The following is a 19,158-nucleotide window of genomic DNA, read 5'->3' as shown; positions in this document are numbered from 1 at the left end:
GATCATCGCAGCAGCCTTACTGTCTTCACTGTAGAAGACCAACTGAAGTTGAGCACAACTCCAGTTTCTCTTTGCCAACTGTCTTGGTTAACATATCGGCTGAGTTCTTGCTTCCCTGGATCTTCTCAAGTTGTAAGATCTTCATCTCCAGCAGGTGACGGATGTAGTGATACTTCAACTCAATGTGCTTTGTCCTTGAGTGAAACGCTGGATTCTTAGCCAAGAAAATAGCACTTTGACTGTCACAAAAGAGTGTACTATTCTCATGCTTCTTCCCAAGTTCTCCCAAGAAATTCTGCAACCATACCATCTCCTTTTCCCACGATTTTCAGGGGCTCATCATCAGCAAGATACACCTGTCCAAAATCGCCAGAGACATAATTTTCAATTATATCTTCATTACTGCATGAATGGAAAGACGCTCCAGAATCCAGCACCCACGACTCCATCGGACTGGTCACGCTCAGGACCAACGCCTCGCCTACATCTTCTGTTGTGGCTGCGTTCGCTGTCTTTTTGTGATCCTTTTTCTTCGGTGGCGCTTTACACTGATTCTTAAAGTGCCCGAACTCTTCACAGTTCCAGCACTGGATTGAACCCTTATCTGTCCTGGATTGGCTATTTCCTCTGGACTTTGACCTTCCCCTGTTCTGCCTTCCTTTCGATCTTCCTCGATATTCCGTGTTCAGTGCAGTCCCTGACCCTGAAGTAGATGGAGATTCTTTCCTGCGAATCTCCTCGCTGATCATCAGATCTCTTACTTCGTCAAAGTGCAACTTTGCCTTTGCCGATGAAGCGCTAACTGCTGTCACTGTTCCGGCCCAACTTTCTGGCAAAGAAGATAGCAATATTAGGGCACGAACTTCATCATCAAACTCGATCTCCACCGAGCTCAGCTGTGTGGTGATCATATTGAACTCGTTCAAATGATTCTGCACTGGTGTGCTCTCGGACATTTTTAGATTGAACAATCGTCTCATCAAATGTACTTTGTTTGCAGTTGATGGTTTCTGGTACATCTCCGCCAGAATCGCCAACATCTCCTTTGTTGACTTTGCTCCAGTCGTGTGGTAGGCAACGTTCCTGGACAGCGATAAACGTATTGCACTCATCGCCTTTCTGTCCAGCAGCTCCCACTCGTCCGGATCCATCTTATCTGGTTTTTCTTTGAGGGGCTGATGTAGATCTTTTCCATAAAGATAATCCTCGATCTGCATCTTCCAGAAACCGAAATCCGTACCATCGAACTTCTCAATCGTAATCTTTCCGTCGCCCATCGTAACTGCTCCCAATTGATAAACAAGATAATTTTCTCAAAGTAATTCTTTTCTGATGTGGAGGTTCAGTAATTACTGCAACCACAGAGCATACTAAGAATTACAAAAGAACAATCACTATTCACAACGAAATCACTATTCACGATGAATAGTAACAGCACAAGAAAATTATCAGACCGCCACAAACGTGGCTCTGATACCAGTTGTTGGGAAATATACACAAATAATTCCACCCATTATCAAATCGAAAGCAATATCAAAGATATAAATTATCTAAGACGGGAAAAATAATGACACTGATATTTAACGTGGTTCGGCCAAACTGCCTACGTCCACGGACCCACCCCAATATATTAGAGAATCTCACAAAATGAGGAGTACAACAATACCACACTGTATTTTGTATCTTGCCTACACAGAGGCTATCTCTCGACTCACTTTTATCACTCGTGTTTAACTTCCACACTGAAGTTTTCTCTCACAATATTTTCTCACTCTCTAACACTTCTTTCACAAGACTTCTTTTGTGAATTTGGGATACACTTCAAGCTGCTGCGATGCACCCATTTATAGCCTCCATGTTTGTTGATTCCACCTCACATCCCAACTTTCTCAAAGTTGATTCCACCTCACATCCCAACTTTCTCATAGTTAATGGGGCTGCACTTTCCTCTTTGGTGGTGGCAAAGTTGTGGTGGTGGCAAACAACTTTCTCAAAGTTGTGGTGGTGGAGCCTCCATGTTTTGGCTAACAAAATTCATCATTACTGCCGTGCTTGCTTCAGGATTCACTTAGATTCACTTCAGGCCCAACTACTTCAATACTATCTCCTTTGCCTTGTACATTATACTCACATACGCATTCTCAAATTTGAAGCTTAGCTTACCACCACCACCCTTTTAGGTCCAACCTATGACACCTAATTTTCTATGTTATTCCCAAGTTGTTACTATTAGACATGAGTGAGATTTACTTATTATCCAATTTGATGAATAGTGAAGCCCTAGGATAAGCTAAAAGTGGAGGTGGCCAGGTGGGTGTTTGTGAGATTTGCCTAGAGAACACCTTTTCTGAAAAATAAATAAATAAATAAAAGAAAAGGAGAAAAATGTGATTGTTTTTTCTTTGTCAATGCTGAGTAGCAAAAGTTATTCAGGGAATCTTCTCATCACTAGATAACGCAGAACCTTTTTTATTTGACAACAAGTACTTGATGATACTTTGCAACTGAGAAAAGGTTTTCATGCATATTTCTCTATTTTCTCCTTTTATGGGGATACCTCTCTCTCTCTCTCACACACACACACACACATTGGAACTAATTTCGAGATTTGTCATTTTAGTAACTTCTGCATGAAAACTGTTGATAAGGAGGCAAAAATTAAAATAACCAATTTGATCAAGTAAAAGTTACTACTTAATAAAAATAAAAATATTTAATTATATACACTCTTACTAAAATACCCTTTAATCATTTCAATTTAGCAATATTTAAAAGAAAGAATAAGTAGCAAATAATCCCTATCATACAATCCCCTAACACGTTTACCTCCCTATCTTTTGATTTTGGGCTGTTAGCCCCTCAACATATCATAAAGAGTGCAAAATGCCATCTGCTCTTAACGGACATTTAACACCGTTAAGTATTTTTCATTTTTTTTTAATTTCTTACTATAAAGCATATAATTTTTTTTGAATTTAAATTTAAATATTTGTAATATTTTTTAAATAAAATCATTTTTGAAGAAGAAATTCGGTGGTCAACGACTTTGACCGCCGAAAATGGGCATTTTGAAGAAGAAATTCGGCAATCAAAACGGCGGGCGTCGTTCCGACCGCCGAAATCTCTGTTTCAGTTTTGCACTGCGAGTTTTAAATTCGGCGGGCGCCGAATTTGGTGATTTTTCAGCACAAAAACGGCGGTCAACTGGGCGACTACCCAGTTTGACCGCCCAATTGGGTGGGTTTGCGAGTTTTTCCGATTTTTAGAGTTCTTCTGGGTTCCAAACACTGTATTTTACCCTGACACTATATATAGGTCTTCTTTTGACCTATATATCTAGGGTTCCACACTTTATTTTTTAGTTCCCAACTTTATTTTCGGTTCCCAGCTTTTATTTTTCTCAGTTTCATAGCTTTAGATTATTATTGCTTTCCAGTTTTTACAGCTTGGATTGGATTTCTATATGGATTGAAGATTCAAGATTTTTCATTCAGTTTTATATAATTCAGTTCTTCCAATTGCTTTCTTATTTATTATGTTTATGTTTTCTTTTGCGATGTCTGGCTAAGTTCTTTTATCTGAACCTAGGGTTTGTACAAAGTTGATCTAATATGTGTGTTTGATTTGTTGATATCAATTTGCCCTCCAACTTGTGATTCATGATTCGTGGTGCCTGTTTTCTTGTGAATTACTTGATCAATAATTTACATGTCTAGCTGTTCAGTTTGAGTCTTGAATGCGATAATTGTTCAGCCGATTCAGGAATGCATGATATAGTGTTAGCCTTGAGTCTTTAATGCGACAGGTGAAGCAATATGAAGCTATTCTTTGTGTGCTATTTGGAGTTAATTTATTCCTTGGAGTCTTGAATGTGAAAATGAGTAAATTAATCTACGTTCATAGGTGTTCGTTAGAGAAGATTGTGAATAATATAGTGATCTTTCATCATGGTTGGATTAAATTGGTAATTGAATTAATAGATTGAATACATGTGTTTGATTAACAATAGTACATCCCTCGGGTCAGAGTCTTTTATTATTTGAGTTTTTATCCTATTTTATTTGCTTTGTTTTGATTTTAGTTTTATTCTTCATTCTTATTGGAGTTTGCCTGAATACTACTAGAGTTCACTTGGGATTACTTAGAGTGATTCTTTATGATAGTCCATGTGGATACGATACTCGACTTGCTTATTATTTGCTACAATTGCTTGTGTTAGTTGCAGTTTTTGTTGCTAAGAAATTAGTGATCAACTTTTTGGCACCGTTGCCGGGGACTATTTAGAATTTACTTTAATATTTCTGACTAGGCTTAAGCATTATTTTAGGCATTTTAAGTTTTAATTTTATTTTTAGTATTTGAATTCTTGTTTCTTATTTTCGTTTGGTGTCTCAGCTGTTGGATAATCGCGAGAAGAAGAAGCAAGCGATGGCTGAGAATTTTGATCTTGAAGCTACGTGGCGTATGATTGCAGAACTGCAGAGGCAGCTGAATGAGCAAAGACAAATTAAAGAGGCCAACAGACGTGCACAACCTCCTCCACCACCTTCACTACTCGATTACATGTACCAATCTCAAGTTGGGCAATTTGATGGAGGTGGATGGGGGTCAGCCATGCAGGCAAATACTTTTGAATTGGAGGAGATGGCCTCCAATAGCTACCAATTGCCACATGATCGGAGCTCCACAAGGATGATTGTCAATGAGCCTAAGAAGGTGTCACATGAAGAGATGATGTAGCAGTTGTTGGTGCAGATGACTAGTTTCGAAACTACAATTGACAACAAGATGGCCAGTATAGAGACGACTGTGGGTGCCAAGATTGCCAATCTTGAGAATAGCATGGGTGCGAGGATGGCCAGTCTAGAGAATAGTATGGCTAACATGGGGAACAATGTTTCAGCACTGTCCAAGCAGGTACCGATTTTGGAGACGCAACTTAGCCAAATGGCTAGCCATGCAGTTGCGCAGAACAGGCCTGGACATACCGAAGGCAAGCAGAATGACCAATGCAATGCGATTTTCGATGGCACTGTGTCTCCAGAAGATGAGGAGGCGATTGAATTTTTCTTGGCAAACTGTGAGGAGACGAGCAAGGAGCATGAATCTCTGATTGAGGAACCATACAAGGCTCCTATTCCACTTAGGGAATATATCCCAAAGGTTCTGTTCCCCCGTAGGCTAATGAAGAGGGGGGTGCTTGAAGAGCAATGTGCTGTGAAGCGTGGCAAAAAGGTGGATGCCAAGGAAATCAAGCTGGAGATCTCCCATTGCGAGAATGAGAAAAAAGTTGCCAATCCCGAGGAGACAGAGCATAGACATATAGTGGATGAGCTAGAGAGACTACTGGAAGAATCGGACCGGCGTGCACAACCTCAAACTCTCTCAAAATTGCAGGATCCAAGGAGAAAGAAGAAAAAACAGTTGTTCACACCGAGAAGATGGGTGATGAGGATGAGAAAATCCTGTAGGCGACAGCTGTGTGCACTGAGCTGCCAATGAAGCTACTTTCAAAGAAGAAAGATCCGGGTAGCTTCACCATTGAGTGCGAGATTGGAGGAGAGCTCTTTTCCGAGGCTCTTTGTGATTTAGGGGCTAGTGTCAATGTGATGCCCATCTCCGTTTTCAAGCGGTTGGGAATTGGAGATCTCAAGCTGACCTCCATGGAGATTCAGATGGCGGATAGATCAAGAGTGAAGCCGAGAGGAAAGCTTGAAGACATCTTTGTGAAGGTTGACAAGCCTGTCTTCCCTACGGATTTCTTGGTCCTCGATATTCCTGAAGATGCAAATCCGCCATTGATTCTTGGTCGATCATTCTTAGCTACAGGGCGAGCTATGATAGATGTGCTGAATGGAAGCGTTATCTTTCACGCAGCTGATGCGCATGAGTTCTCTGTCTCTGTTCGTGTTAGGCGGTCTGTCACGCCCACTGCGTTTGATGTTCATTGAGGCCATGAGGTATCGTCAAGCTCTAGACGTTAAATTAAGCACTTGTTGGGAGGTAACCCAACTGTTTTTCTTTCGTTTAGTTTCTTTTTGTTTCTTTGTTTTCTTTGTTTTTTTTTTTGTTTTGGGAGTTTAGTGCAGCGTTGAGCTTGGAAGATGCGGGAACTCGGGCCTTGTTCATACCACCACCATAGAGCATGTTTTTCTGTGAGTAGTGACACACATATCATCATCCCTCCAAACTTATTTTCGAACTTATGTTCTGTAATAAGTTTGGGGGAGCGGGGTGAGAGTAGATATGTGTATCACTTTTATTATTTTTGTTGACTTTATTGTTTTACCCTGTTTGGTTGGTGGTGTGTGTTTTTGAGTTGATTATTGCTCCATTAGATTTTTGGTGAGATGCCAATGATGATTTCTGTGAAGAAAAAAAATTTGGAGTTTGATTTTCTTTGATGATTTAAGCATAATTGGAACTAATTTGCATAATTCTCTAGAGTGATTTTGACCTTGACTTTTGACGTTGAACAAGCTTGTGAGGAATTGAGCCTTAACTGCCCATATTTGCAGTTTGTTCTTTATTTTGAGTGTTGTCATGCATGTGGTGATCTTCTAGAACTTGCTATGGTTTCTGTGTCGAGGTTGTTGTTGTGCCCATGATTAGAAGATGATTTTAGGCCATCTTTTGATAGCCACATTATTATCCCAAACACTGTCCTTAACGAAAAAATTGTCCTTTGTTATCTACTTTGAGCCTATTTAGCTTTTATTCTTTAGCCGGATGATAGAGGGTGATGACGTATATGGGGATCTTTGTGTGGTGAATATCAAAATGGGTCATGAAAAAAGAAGGGATGATATTGTGCTACTATTTACTCTTATATATAAGCTCTAGAAAGTTTTGAAAAGAAAAAAAAATTGTTAAGAAAAAAAAATTGTTGAGAAAAAAAAGAGAAAAGAAAAAAAAAGAAGAAAAAAAAAGAAGAGGAAAAGTGTGAAGTCGAGTGTACATTGATAAATTTGTTAGAAAATCGACTTTGTTTGTTGGAAATAAATGGAGAGCATAAAAGAGTGTTTAGTTATGTTTTGTGATGATTAAATCCCTTGAGTTGTGTTAATTATGGTGGCTTAGTTGGGAGGAAGATGGAATTTATTCAAAAATATTACAAACATTTAAATTTGAATTCAAAAGTATTTGTGTATTCAAAAATAATTTTATTTAAAAAAATATTACAAACATTTAAATTTAAATTAAAAAAAATTATATGCTTATAGTAATAAATAAATAAAATAAAAAATACTTAACGGTGTTAAGTGTTCGTTAAGAGCAGGGGGCATTTTTCACTCTTTATGACATGTTGAGGGGCTAATAGTCCAAAATCAAAAGATAGGGAGGTAAACATGTTAGAGGATTGTATGATAATGGGCTATTTGCTACTTTTCCCTATTTAAAATTTCAAAACTTAAATTTTATTCAAATCACATATCCCACACACTTTTTTCACATCAATTTTCTTCATTTCTCAACCATTTTTCTTCAATTTTCATTCCAGCTATCTCAAAATGGCTTCACTTTACTTTTCTTCTTCTTCTTCTTCTTCTTCTTCTTCTTCTTTTGATGGGGAGTCGAAGAGAGTAGCAGAAATAACTGTGAAGGCGCAAAAGATTGTTCAAGAAGTTTTCAAGAACCAAGCACCCCAAAGACAATAAAGGATCTACAAAACTTGTGGTACTCCCTGTTCATGAAGTCTGCATATGCTGCTTCACTTTCTACTTTCATATACTCCATTGCAATATCCCACTCAGTCTAATAAGTGGCTCTCATTGCTCTCCAAAACAAATTCTTTAATATGGCACCTTTGTTTTGTTTCTCCAAGTTACAATAGACATGCCTTGCGCAATTCCTATGTTCAACAAATGGTTCAAGACATGCCACTACATTTTGTAGACCCTGCAACGAAGCAGTTTCATGTATAAGAAAATGGTTAGAAAATGAAGGAATGATTTGATGAATGACAAAATACAAAACAAAGCAGTTTTATGTACATCACCTTCTGCTGGTAAGAGATTAATGACATTCCCAGACCATCTGTTACTCCTAATTCTTCAAGTAAAATCCTCAGGAACCAGGTCCAACACTCTTCATTCTCAGCTTCTACAACGACCCATGCAATAGGAAACATTTGGTTGTTTCCATATTTTGCAACTGCACATAAAATATAAAAAGTATCACATGCATAAAATATAAATTACTTATTACTCCCTCCGTCCACCAAAAATAGTTCTAAAGGTGGACGACACAAGTTTTAATAAAAATAATTATTGTATTGTGAGTAGATAAAGAGGCCCACTTAAAAAGTAGTGTTTATAATGATAATTAATTGTATTGTGAGTGGAGAATATGGTCCACCATATGATAGATAGTTTCCAAAAATAAAAATGGATTAATTTTTGTGGACACCCCAAAATGACAAAAATGGACTATTTTTTGTGGACGGGGGAGTATATCCCTATTATATACTCCCCACGTACCATTGATAATGACTCACTTTCTTTTTTTCATATGTCTCATTGATAATGATTTGTTCCAAAAAAGAAAACCACTTTCTCTCACAAAAAGTTGTGGGCTCCACCACTTTCTATCACTTTTATCCTTTAATCACTCTCCTTTGATTTTGTTTGATTCTACGTAGTTGTACATCTTTTCTGCTGTTTTTTGGTTCTTTCTTGCTGTTTCTTTGTAGGCACCACTGGTGCCGTAAGTTCTCTTGTGTTATATAAGTTTTTTTCCCATCAAAAAAAAAAAAACTTGTGCCGAAGAGTAATGAGTCATCACTAAAAGAAAAATGTTAATAGACACCACTGAAAAGACACCGATTTTGTGTTAAAACTGGTGTCGTAGGGTGAAAAATTAGTGTCGCATATTGAAAAATAATGCTGAAAGACACCGATTTTATGTTACTGGTGTCTTTGTGATGGTATCTTAGTTATATTACGACACCGGTGTTAATTCAGTGTCGTTGTTGTGGTGTTGTAGATAAATTTAAAAATAAAAAATAAAATAAAATGCTAATAGACACCGGTATTTAATTATCGGTGTCTTTTTTGTGGTATTGTAGGGATGTTAATTATAACACCACAATTTTAAGAAGCCTTTTAAACCTTTAAACCGGTTATAAATCGGTTTTGAAACTAAATTTAAAAAAAATGAAAAAAGAAAAGAGAAGCAAAATCAATTGGAATTAACCCTAGCTACTATTCAGCGCCTCCTAGCCTCTATCCCTCTCTCACGCCTGCCGGCTTTCACCACCGTTCTCCGCCGTCCGACGTGCCGGTCGCTGCCATGTACTTCCTCGTCTGCTTTGGATCGAGGTAGTACTCGATTGGAAGTTAAACTCACTCCATATCCTTGACGTCCTACTCGCCACTCGATTGGAAGTTAAACTGCTCGTTCGTCGTCGTCTGACTCGCCGCTCGCCACGACGCCTGCCGCCTTGTGCTTCCGCTTGCCATTCGCCGTCGTAAACTAGCCCGCTGCCGTCTGGTCGATTGGCCGCCCACGATGCGCTGTTTGCCACCCTTTGACGTCGCCGCTTGTTCGCTGCAGTTCGCAGTTAGAGTCTTCCCCTCTCGCTTGAAGAATCATCTGTCGCCGCCTGAATCCCTATTGTCTCCGTCTGCCACCCCTGGTCGTCGTCGCCTTTGGGAAGAAAGCCCACAGTTCACCAGCAACTTGAAATTGGTGGCATTCGATTGCCCTCTGAACTAACCCCCCACACGCCCTCTCGCCTCCGTCTGCCACCGCCCGTTGTACTAACACTGGTCGCCGAAGCCCTGCTCCGCCCTTCTCCGGCAGGTACTAAGAAGATATAAATAAGCACGAAATTATGGATTGACAATTAAATTCGAATGTAGGGTTCTAAACAACCTAATGGCTCCCAGTGTGGTTTTTATGTGATGAGATACATGAGGGTAGGGGTGTAAATTCGGGTTGTTGTGAACTTAATGAAATATCCTAATCCTAGTTTTGATGATACCAAAATCAATAGGTTTCACTTGTAATAGACTAGAACTGTTCGAACTCAAGTGTTAGAGTTCTTTTTCTAGTTTAGTTGTTGTTCTGAAGACTGAAGACTGAAGAACGAATGACTGATGACTGAAGACTGAAGATGCCGACTGATGTAACGATTAAGGCAAAGTCAAATACTGATATTTGACTTATCAGTCGAAGGATCAGTTTTGACTGATTACTTAATGCGCGCCACGTGGATTCAGCGGACCCATACTAAAGTCAAGTATCAGTTAAACATTCTCCCTCGGATTGAACCTCCAACGTTCAAAGGAAGCCACGCACTCCAGAAGTACAGCCGCATTAAATGCAGAGATCTCAGGATCGTCCTTTCTCTGCAGAGGCCATTCATTTTTGGTGATCACCTTTTCAGAGATGTCGCACCTCCTTCTCTTCAAAGTAGCCGTTCTCACCAAACAAGAAACCTCAAAGATTGAAGCCTCAGCCCAAGTTCAAATTACTCTCTAACGGAAGAAATCTTGAAGACCATCTCCGCCAACAGATCTATTCAAGACGTCTCCTATAAATTGCGCTCGAGGATCACTTCAATCTTCACCAATTCGACAACATAAGCTGAAATGCTGCCGAATTCGTTACTCAGCAAAACCAAGCCTTCCCAAAATTTGAATCGAAGAAGAGAATCACAAAGCCAAAAATCAGTCACTGCTGATTACATACATTCTCTTAGAACTTAGGTAAATATTGTATATCCAAAGCTTAGGTAAAACTGACTGCAAAGAATTTGTTCTTTGTGGTTTAGTTGGCAAGTTTTCAAACATCTTTTCAACGAACCGAATTAAGTGTTTGTGTCGAAAAGGAGTTCAGACCAGTGTTCTGTCTCCGTGAGATCTTAGTGCCCAGTGCGCGCTAGGAGTGAGAAATCCAACCCAGTGTGTTGGTACTGAAGATAGGATCTTCAGTTGTCTCGGTTTGTTGTGCACCTGTAAGCACACGCATCGGTTTGTTGTGCACCCGTAAGCACATGCCCAGTGAAGTTGTTGGTCTGATCAACCGCCGTGGATGTAGGAAGTGTTTTTTGAACCACGTAAAAATTTCTGTGTTATTTATAGTTTTCAGTACTTACCTTCTTACTTGTGCTCTTACCTTTCTAAACTGAAAACTGATTAATTGCAAAGAGAAACTTAACTGTTAACAACGTGATTAATATCACAGGCTATTTCGAAATAAAAGTTTTCCGCTGCGTGTGTTATCAGTCTAACTGATCTATCTTCTGATAGTCAGCAGATTCATAACATTTCTCTGTTTTCAAACTCGACTGAAGCCTTACGTGTATTAGTTAAAGTCTTTGACTTAACTGATAACTCCTTACTGAAGAGTATTCAGTATCAGTCGTCAACCCTGTTTTGACAAAACTCCTTTCAGTAAACAGGTTGAGTTAGTTTGTTTTTAAAGTTTCCTTTTATCGAAAAATAACCCATAGGTGTATTTTTCCCCCCATACACGTATTCGAGACCCTCCGGACCTAATACAGGTACCCGCGGGACAAAATCATCCGAAACCCCCACCCTCACCCGTCCCGTCTACATGCTGCGGGTACCCGAATACCCGCAGCGGGTATGAGGGTACCCTCATTTCCCGCAAATTCTTGATTGTTTTTTTTAATATTGCGGGTTTTTTTGTCCCGTTGGAGGGTATTTTGTCCCGCAATGTGCGGATACCCTCTTCACCGACGGGTATTTTATCCCTCATTTTAGAAAAAAATTGAAAATATTCTTTCTATTTCATCGATTATCCATAAAACATGTGACGAAGAGATAATAAATTAATTATTAATTAGAAAAAAAAATTGAAAATATCCTTTCTGTTTCATATTTCCTAAAAATTAATTAATAATTATAAAAATTATTTATTTAATTAAAAATTACATGCGGGTATGCGGGTACCCGATACCCGTTTTGGGAAAACACTACCCGCACCCGACACTCTTCCTTGATTTTGCGGGTGAGGGTGTATCCGATACCCGCAACCCGAATTTACACCCCTACATGAGGGATATTATTGAGTGTGATGATTTTAAGAAGATTAGTTCGCTGCGATCATTGGTAATTGTTATATTTGAAGTTTATTGAAAGTATTTGACGATTAGTTATACTTCTTATAATGTATATTTTTTACTTTATAGTTCGATAAAATAAGCGACTCTATTGTGGACATTGATGAAGTGCGCAGGGAATGGGCCAACCGTGTACATGATTATATTTTAAATGTTTAATAGGTAAATGAATGATCTTTCGTATATTTTAATTATATGGTTAATGGTGGATTATAATTGAAGTTGAATGATATGGTGTTCTTTGTCTTTTTTTTTTGATGAAATTACATTATAAATAATACAAACCACACACACACCCCACCTAGTGGTTATTGTGGCCAAGAGTATTCGAACCTGTGACCTCTTGGACAACAGGCAACCACCCCAACCACTAGGCCATCCCAAGGGCAATACGTGTTGGAATAAATAGCTTATTTAATGTCATAATTACATTGTAATTAATGATATTAAATGATATTTTTGGAATCTACATGTTGAGTAGATTAATTTGGTATATTTACTTGTTCAAATCTGTAAAGAATGGAATGAGTAATTAATGCCCAAATATATCCATGGTTCGGACCACCTGTTTGCCCAAACAGTACACGTGGTGACGGTTAAGGACCGAAGAGACACGACGGTTCGGACCACCTGTTTGCCCAAACCGACGTGGCAGCGGTTGAGGACCGAAGAGACACGTTGGTTCGGATCTGTTTGTCCAAACAGGGCACGTGGCGACGGTTCAAGACCGAAGAGACACGCCCGTTCGGACCTCCTGTTTGGCCAAACAGTCACGTCAGCTCAAGGAAACCCCTGGACTACTATAAATAGGGCCCTCCAGAATGAGATTAAACACACCAACGAATTCAGATAATCAATTTGTCATATTAGTTTAGTTTATATACTCAGTCCCGAGTATCAAGCCGTTCGACCGGATAGCGAACTCCTAGTGCTAAGGACTCGTCTATCATCCCGAAACCGTTGTATCTTGGGGGCAATTACTGTAGATCCGCGAGCACAGAGCGGAAGTAATTTTGCCTTACGGAGAGAGAATTTATTCTCGCCTCGGTTCTGCATCCTTTCATTTATCGTCATTCTATTTTCTACACTACCAAATAACAATCGTAAGGCAAAATTAGTGTGGAAAGATGGCGACATGAAGCAACACCAACAACAACAGTGTTCCAACTGTTCCGATCAACATTCCAAATGCTCCAGCACCTGCCGAAAAGCCGAAAAAATTCTCAGGTTCTGAGTTTAAACGTTGGCAATCTAAGATGCTTTTTTATCTTACTACTTTGAATATGGCTCATTCTCTGAATGAGTCTCCTCCAACTGTGGGGGAAGACGAAACTGATCCGCAAGTGCGTATCGCATATGATGCATGGCATCACAGCGACTTTCTGTGTCGCAACTACATTCTGAATGGGCTAGACAACACTCTCTATAGTGTTTATTCTAGCGCCAAGACGTCCAAGGAGTTATGGGACTCATTGGAGACGAAGTACAAAGCAGAAGATGCCGGCTTGAAGAAATTTATAGTCGGTCGTTTTCTGGACTATAAAATGGTGGATAGCAAGACTGTTGTTGAACAAGTGCAAGAGATTCAACTAATCATGCACGACATTCTTGCCGAAGGTATGGTTTTGTCTGAATCCTTTCAGGTGGCTGCAATGATAGAGAAATTACCACCACTCTGGAAGGACTTCAAGAACTATCTCAAGTACAAACGCAAGGAGATGGGACTTGAAAACTTGATTGTTCTTTTGCGAATCGAAGAGGACAATAGACTCTCCGACAACAAAATGAACAAAACCTCTATGGAGGCAAAAGAAAACCTGGCCGAGTCTAGCAACAAGAAGAAACGCAAGTTTAAAAGCAAAAAGCCAGACTCGAAGAATCAAAAGAGGATCAAAGGCGATTGCTTCAACTGCGGCAAAGCCGGACACATGGCGAAAGATTGTCGCAAACCGAAAAATTACAAGAAAAATAGTCACCATCAAGCCAACGTGACGGAGGAGAAACATGTGCCCCTCGACTTAGCCGAACTCGACTTATGTGCCGTCGTAGACGAGGTCAACATGATCGGCAGCCCAGTAGGTTGGTGGATCGACACCGGTGCTACTAGGCACATCTGCGCAGATAAAGCAATGTTCTCCACCTATGAAGTCCTTTCCGGAGACAAGAAATTGTATATGGGCAATTCGGCCGCATCCAAGATCGTCGGATCTGGAACCATTGTGCTCAAGATGACGTCGGGACTCAAGATAACCCTGCAAAAAGTGTTGCATGTTCCCGACATCCGAAAAAACCTGATCTCAGGATCTGCTTTGAGCAACGTCGGATTTAGACTAGTATTTGAAGCAGGCAAAGTTGTAATGACCAAGAATGGTCGCTATATAGGAAAAGGCTACTTAGATAATGGCCTTTTCAAGCTTAATGCTATCCATGTACTTTGTAATAATGAAATAAAGGACAAAGTTACCTACTTGGTTGAGTCTCCTAATTTATGGCATGATAGATTAGGACATGCTAATCTAAACACACTACGTCGTTTAGTGAATTTAGATTTATTGCCAAAATTGAATTTCGACCAACACAAAAAATGTGAAATTTGTGTTGAAGCTAAAATGGCAAAATCTCCTTTCCATTCAGTGGAACGATCAACGAAACCTCTTGAATTAATTCACACCGATCTATGTGATTTAAAACTTGTGCAAACAAGAGGTGGAAAGAATTATTTTATAACATTTATAGACGATTGCACAAGATTTTGCTATGTGTATCTTTTGAGAAGCAAAGACGAAGCATTCGAAGCTTTCAAAACATACAAAAATGAAGTTGAGAATCAACTTAACACCAAGATCAAAATGATTCGAAGTGATCGAGGTGGCGAGTATGTTGCACCTTTTGAGGAATTTTGTCGTGAAAATGGCATTATTCATCAAACGACTGCACCTTATTCTCCACAATCAAATGGTGTTGCAGAACGAAAGCATAGAACATTGAAAGAAATGATGAATGCTATGCTGATAAGCTCAGGCCTATCACATAACATGTGGGGGGAAGCTATTCTTTCGGCTAATAAAATTTTGAATAAATTACCCCAAAAGAAACAAGATAAAACTCCATATGAATTATTGAAAGGAAGGAAGCCGTCCTATAAATATACAAAAGTGTGGGGGTGCTTAGCAAAAATTGAAGTACCAAAACCCAAACAAGTAAAAATAGGACCAAAAACTGTTGATTGCATCTTCATAGGATATGCAAACAATAGTAGTGCGTACCGATTCTTGGTACACAAATCGGAAGTACCCGATATAAATGAGGGAATGATTATAGAATCAAGAAACGCCATATTTTTTGAAACTATATTCCCTAAGAAAGAGAAGAATGATACAAGTTCGAAAAAGAGAACTTATGATGAAATTTCGCTTAAGGATAATGGACCAACACGTGAACCAACACCGCAACCAAGACGCGGAAAGCGAACAAAAAATGTGAAAATCTTTGGTCCGGATTTCATAGTTTATACTTTAGAAGACGAACCAAAGACAATCAAGGAAGCATTGTCTGGTCCTGATGCCGATCTATGGCGTGAAGCTATCAATAGTGAAATCGAGTCAATCTTATCCAATCACACTTGGCATATTGTTGATCTTCCTCCGGGAAATAAACCTTTGGGTTGCAAGTGGATTCTTAAGAAGAAATATAAAGCCGATGGATCTATTGATAAGTATAAAGCACGTTTGGTAGTTAAAGGCTGCAAACAAAAGGAAGGGTATGATTACTTTGATACATACTCTCCAGTCACAAGAATTACATCCATTAGAATGCTACTTGCTATAGCCACATTATATAATCTTGAGATACACCAAATGGATGTAAAAACGGCATTTCTAAATGGAGATTTAGAAGATGAGATATATATGGAACAACCCGAAGGGTTTGTGATTCCCGGCCAAGAAAATAAAGTTTGTAAACTTGTCAAGTCTTTATATGGACTTAAACAAGCTCCCAAACAATGGCATGAGAAATTTGACCAAGCAATGATGTCAAATGGATTCAAAATCAATGAATGTGATAAATGTGTGTACATCAAAGGAACATCCGACAACTTTGTCATTGTCTGTCTCTACGTTGATGATATGCTAATTATGGGTAGCAATAATAAAATCATCGTAGAAACTAAGGAAATGTTAAAGAAGAACTTTGACATGAAAGATATGGGATTAGCGGATGTGATTCTAGGAATTAAGATCCTTAGAACACCCGAAGGAATAGTCTTATCACAATCTCACTATGTTGAGAATGTGCTTAAGAAATTCAAAGCTTTCGATCTACCTCCGGCTAAAACACCTGTTGACTTAAATATACACTTAGCCAAAAATCGAGGAGAACCCGTATCACAATCGGACTATGCTAGAATTATTGGAAGTCTAATGTACTTATCAAATTGTACAAGGCCGGACATAGCATATTCTATTAGCAAATTGAGTCGGTTTACAAGTAATCCTGGAAAGGATCATTGGACCACATTGATAAGAGTGTTGAGATACTTAAAACACACAATATCCCATAGTATACACTATTCGAGATATCCCGCTGTTTTGGAAGGGTATTGTGATGCCAATTGGATATCCGACACTAAAGACTCTAAATCCACAAGTGGGTTTGTATTTACCATTGGTGGAGGAGCAATATCATGAAAATCTCCTAAGCAAACATGTATAGCCCGATCTACAATGGAATCGGAATTTATTGCTTTAGACAAAGCCGGCGAAGAAGCCGAATGGTTAAGAAACTTCTTAGAAGATATTCCCTGTTGGGAAAAACCTTTGCCTCCTGTTATGATACATTGCGATAGCATGACTGCCATAGGGTGAGCAAAGAATAGTTTGTATAACGGTAAATCTCGACATATTCGTCGAAGACATAATACCGTTAGACAATTGATCACTACAGGAATAATGTGCATTGACTATGTAAAGTCAAAAGACAATATTGCGGATCCGTTTACTAAAGGTATTAATCGTGATCAATTGTATAACGCAGTAAGGGGAATGGGATTAAAATCCACACATTAAGAACTTTCATAGTGGTAACTCAACCATGATGACTGGAGATCCCAAGAACATGGTTCAATGAGGCAACTAAATTATGGAAGTTCAAGTTGAGCACTTGAAACTTTCAAAATCCATTCTCATAGCTGCTCAAGTGCAAAGCCTGCAGCTTGTGGTAAAGGGTAAGCCGTCAAAAGCTTTTAATAATTCCTATAGCCTCAATAGGTGGAGTATGGCAGGATACTCTTTTTAGGAGATCACCTATATAAGTGAATAAGTGGGGCCGCTTCAATTATCGATAACACTTATGAATCCAAGAAATGGTCCAAGGCCAGAAATGGACACAACGTCAGAACGAAAGATATCTGATCTATTATTGTGTGTATGTTGTTGACTTGATTTACACAAAAGTTGACCGGTTCAAGACATCGCGTTCACCGAGCAACGAGTAAATCCGATGACATTACACTAAGGAAGGTTCAAAGCTAACAACTACCTATCCTGATGCAATAATGGGTCGTCGGGACTTAGTTTTTGTTTTGCATTTGCATTAATCATCATTCATGTGGGGGATTGTTGGAATAAATAGCTTATTTAATGTCATAATTACATTGTAATTAATGATATTAAATGATATTTTTGGAATCTACATGTTGAGTAGATTAATTTGGTATATTTACTTGTTCAAATCTGTAAAGAATTGAATGAGTAATTAATGCCCAAAGATATCCATGGTTCGGACCACCTGTTTGCCCAAACAGTACACGTGGTGACGGTTAAGGACCGAAGAGACACGACGGTTCGGACCACCTGTTTACCCAAACCGACGTGGCAGCGGTTGAGGACCGAAGAGACACGTTGGTTCGGATCTGTTTGTCCAAACAGGGCACATGGCGACGGTTCAAGACCGAAGAGACACGCCCGCTCGGACCGCCTGTTTGGCCAAACAGTCACGTCAGTTCAAGGAAACCCCTGGACTACTATAAATAGGGCCCTCCAGAATGAGATTAAACACACCAACGAATTCAGATAAACAATTTGTCATTTTAGTTTAGTTTACATACTCAGTCCTGAGTATCAAGCCATTCGACCAGATAGCGAACTCCTAGTGCTAAGGACTCGTCTATCATCCCGAAACCGTTGTATCTTGGGGGAAATTACTGTAGATCCGCGAGCACAGAGCAGAAGTAATTTTGCCTTACGGAGAGAGAATTTATTCTCGCCTCGGTTCTGCATCCTTTCATTTATCGTCATTCTATTTTCTACACTACCTAATAACAATACGATGGATTTGTTTACATTTAAAATTTAAGATTATTGTATAATTTTTGTTATTGGATTGAATTTTGCAGGCAATACGATGGATACTATCTTGGTTACAAAGTGAAGAAATGAAATCTATAGTTGTTAAAGAACTTGTTGGAAGTCGAATTTTGGAACTTTGTTATATTTTGAAGTTGTTACTTTCAAGTTTGAAACTTGTTTCATGACATTCTAGATTATTATTGTAATGAATGTTGATTATTATAATACAAATTTTTGTCATACGTTGTGTATTATTTATTTTATAAATTAGATTTTATTTTATTAAAAAAATATTATTGTAGGGGCTAAAAATATCAATAAACCCTAATATTAAAATACGTATTACACCGGTTAAAAATCGGTTTCGTAGGTACATACAACACCGCTTTTAAAATACCTACGACACCGGTTAAAAACCAGTTTCATAGTGATCATAGATATGACACCAGGTTTTTAAACGGTGTCTATTAGCGTTTTTTTTTTTTTTTTACTTTTAAGAAGATGCTAATACACACTGGTTAAAAACCAGTGTTATATATATCTACTACACCGGTTAAAAATCGGTGTCTATTAGCATCTTTTTTGGGACACCTATAACACCACCCTCTATGACACCACTGATTTTTAGGCTATTACATCGATTTTTAACCGGTGTCTATTAGCATTTTTCTTGTAGTGCATTATCAATGGATAATATTTTATTTAAGGATAATTTTGTAA

This window comes from Salvia miltiorrhiza, chromosome 8 (genome assembly GCF_028751815.1).
Source record: "Salvia miltiorrhiza cultivar Shanhuang (shh) chromosome 8, IMPLAD_Smil_shh, whole genome shotgun sequence".
In the NCBI taxonomy this organism is placed as follows: domain Eukaryota; kingdom Viridiplantae; phylum Streptophyta; class Magnoliopsida; order Lamiales; family Lamiaceae; genus Salvia; species Salvia miltiorrhiza.
The sequence above is the reverse complement of the archived record's forward strand: the minus strand, read 5'-3'. Positions refer to the sequence as shown.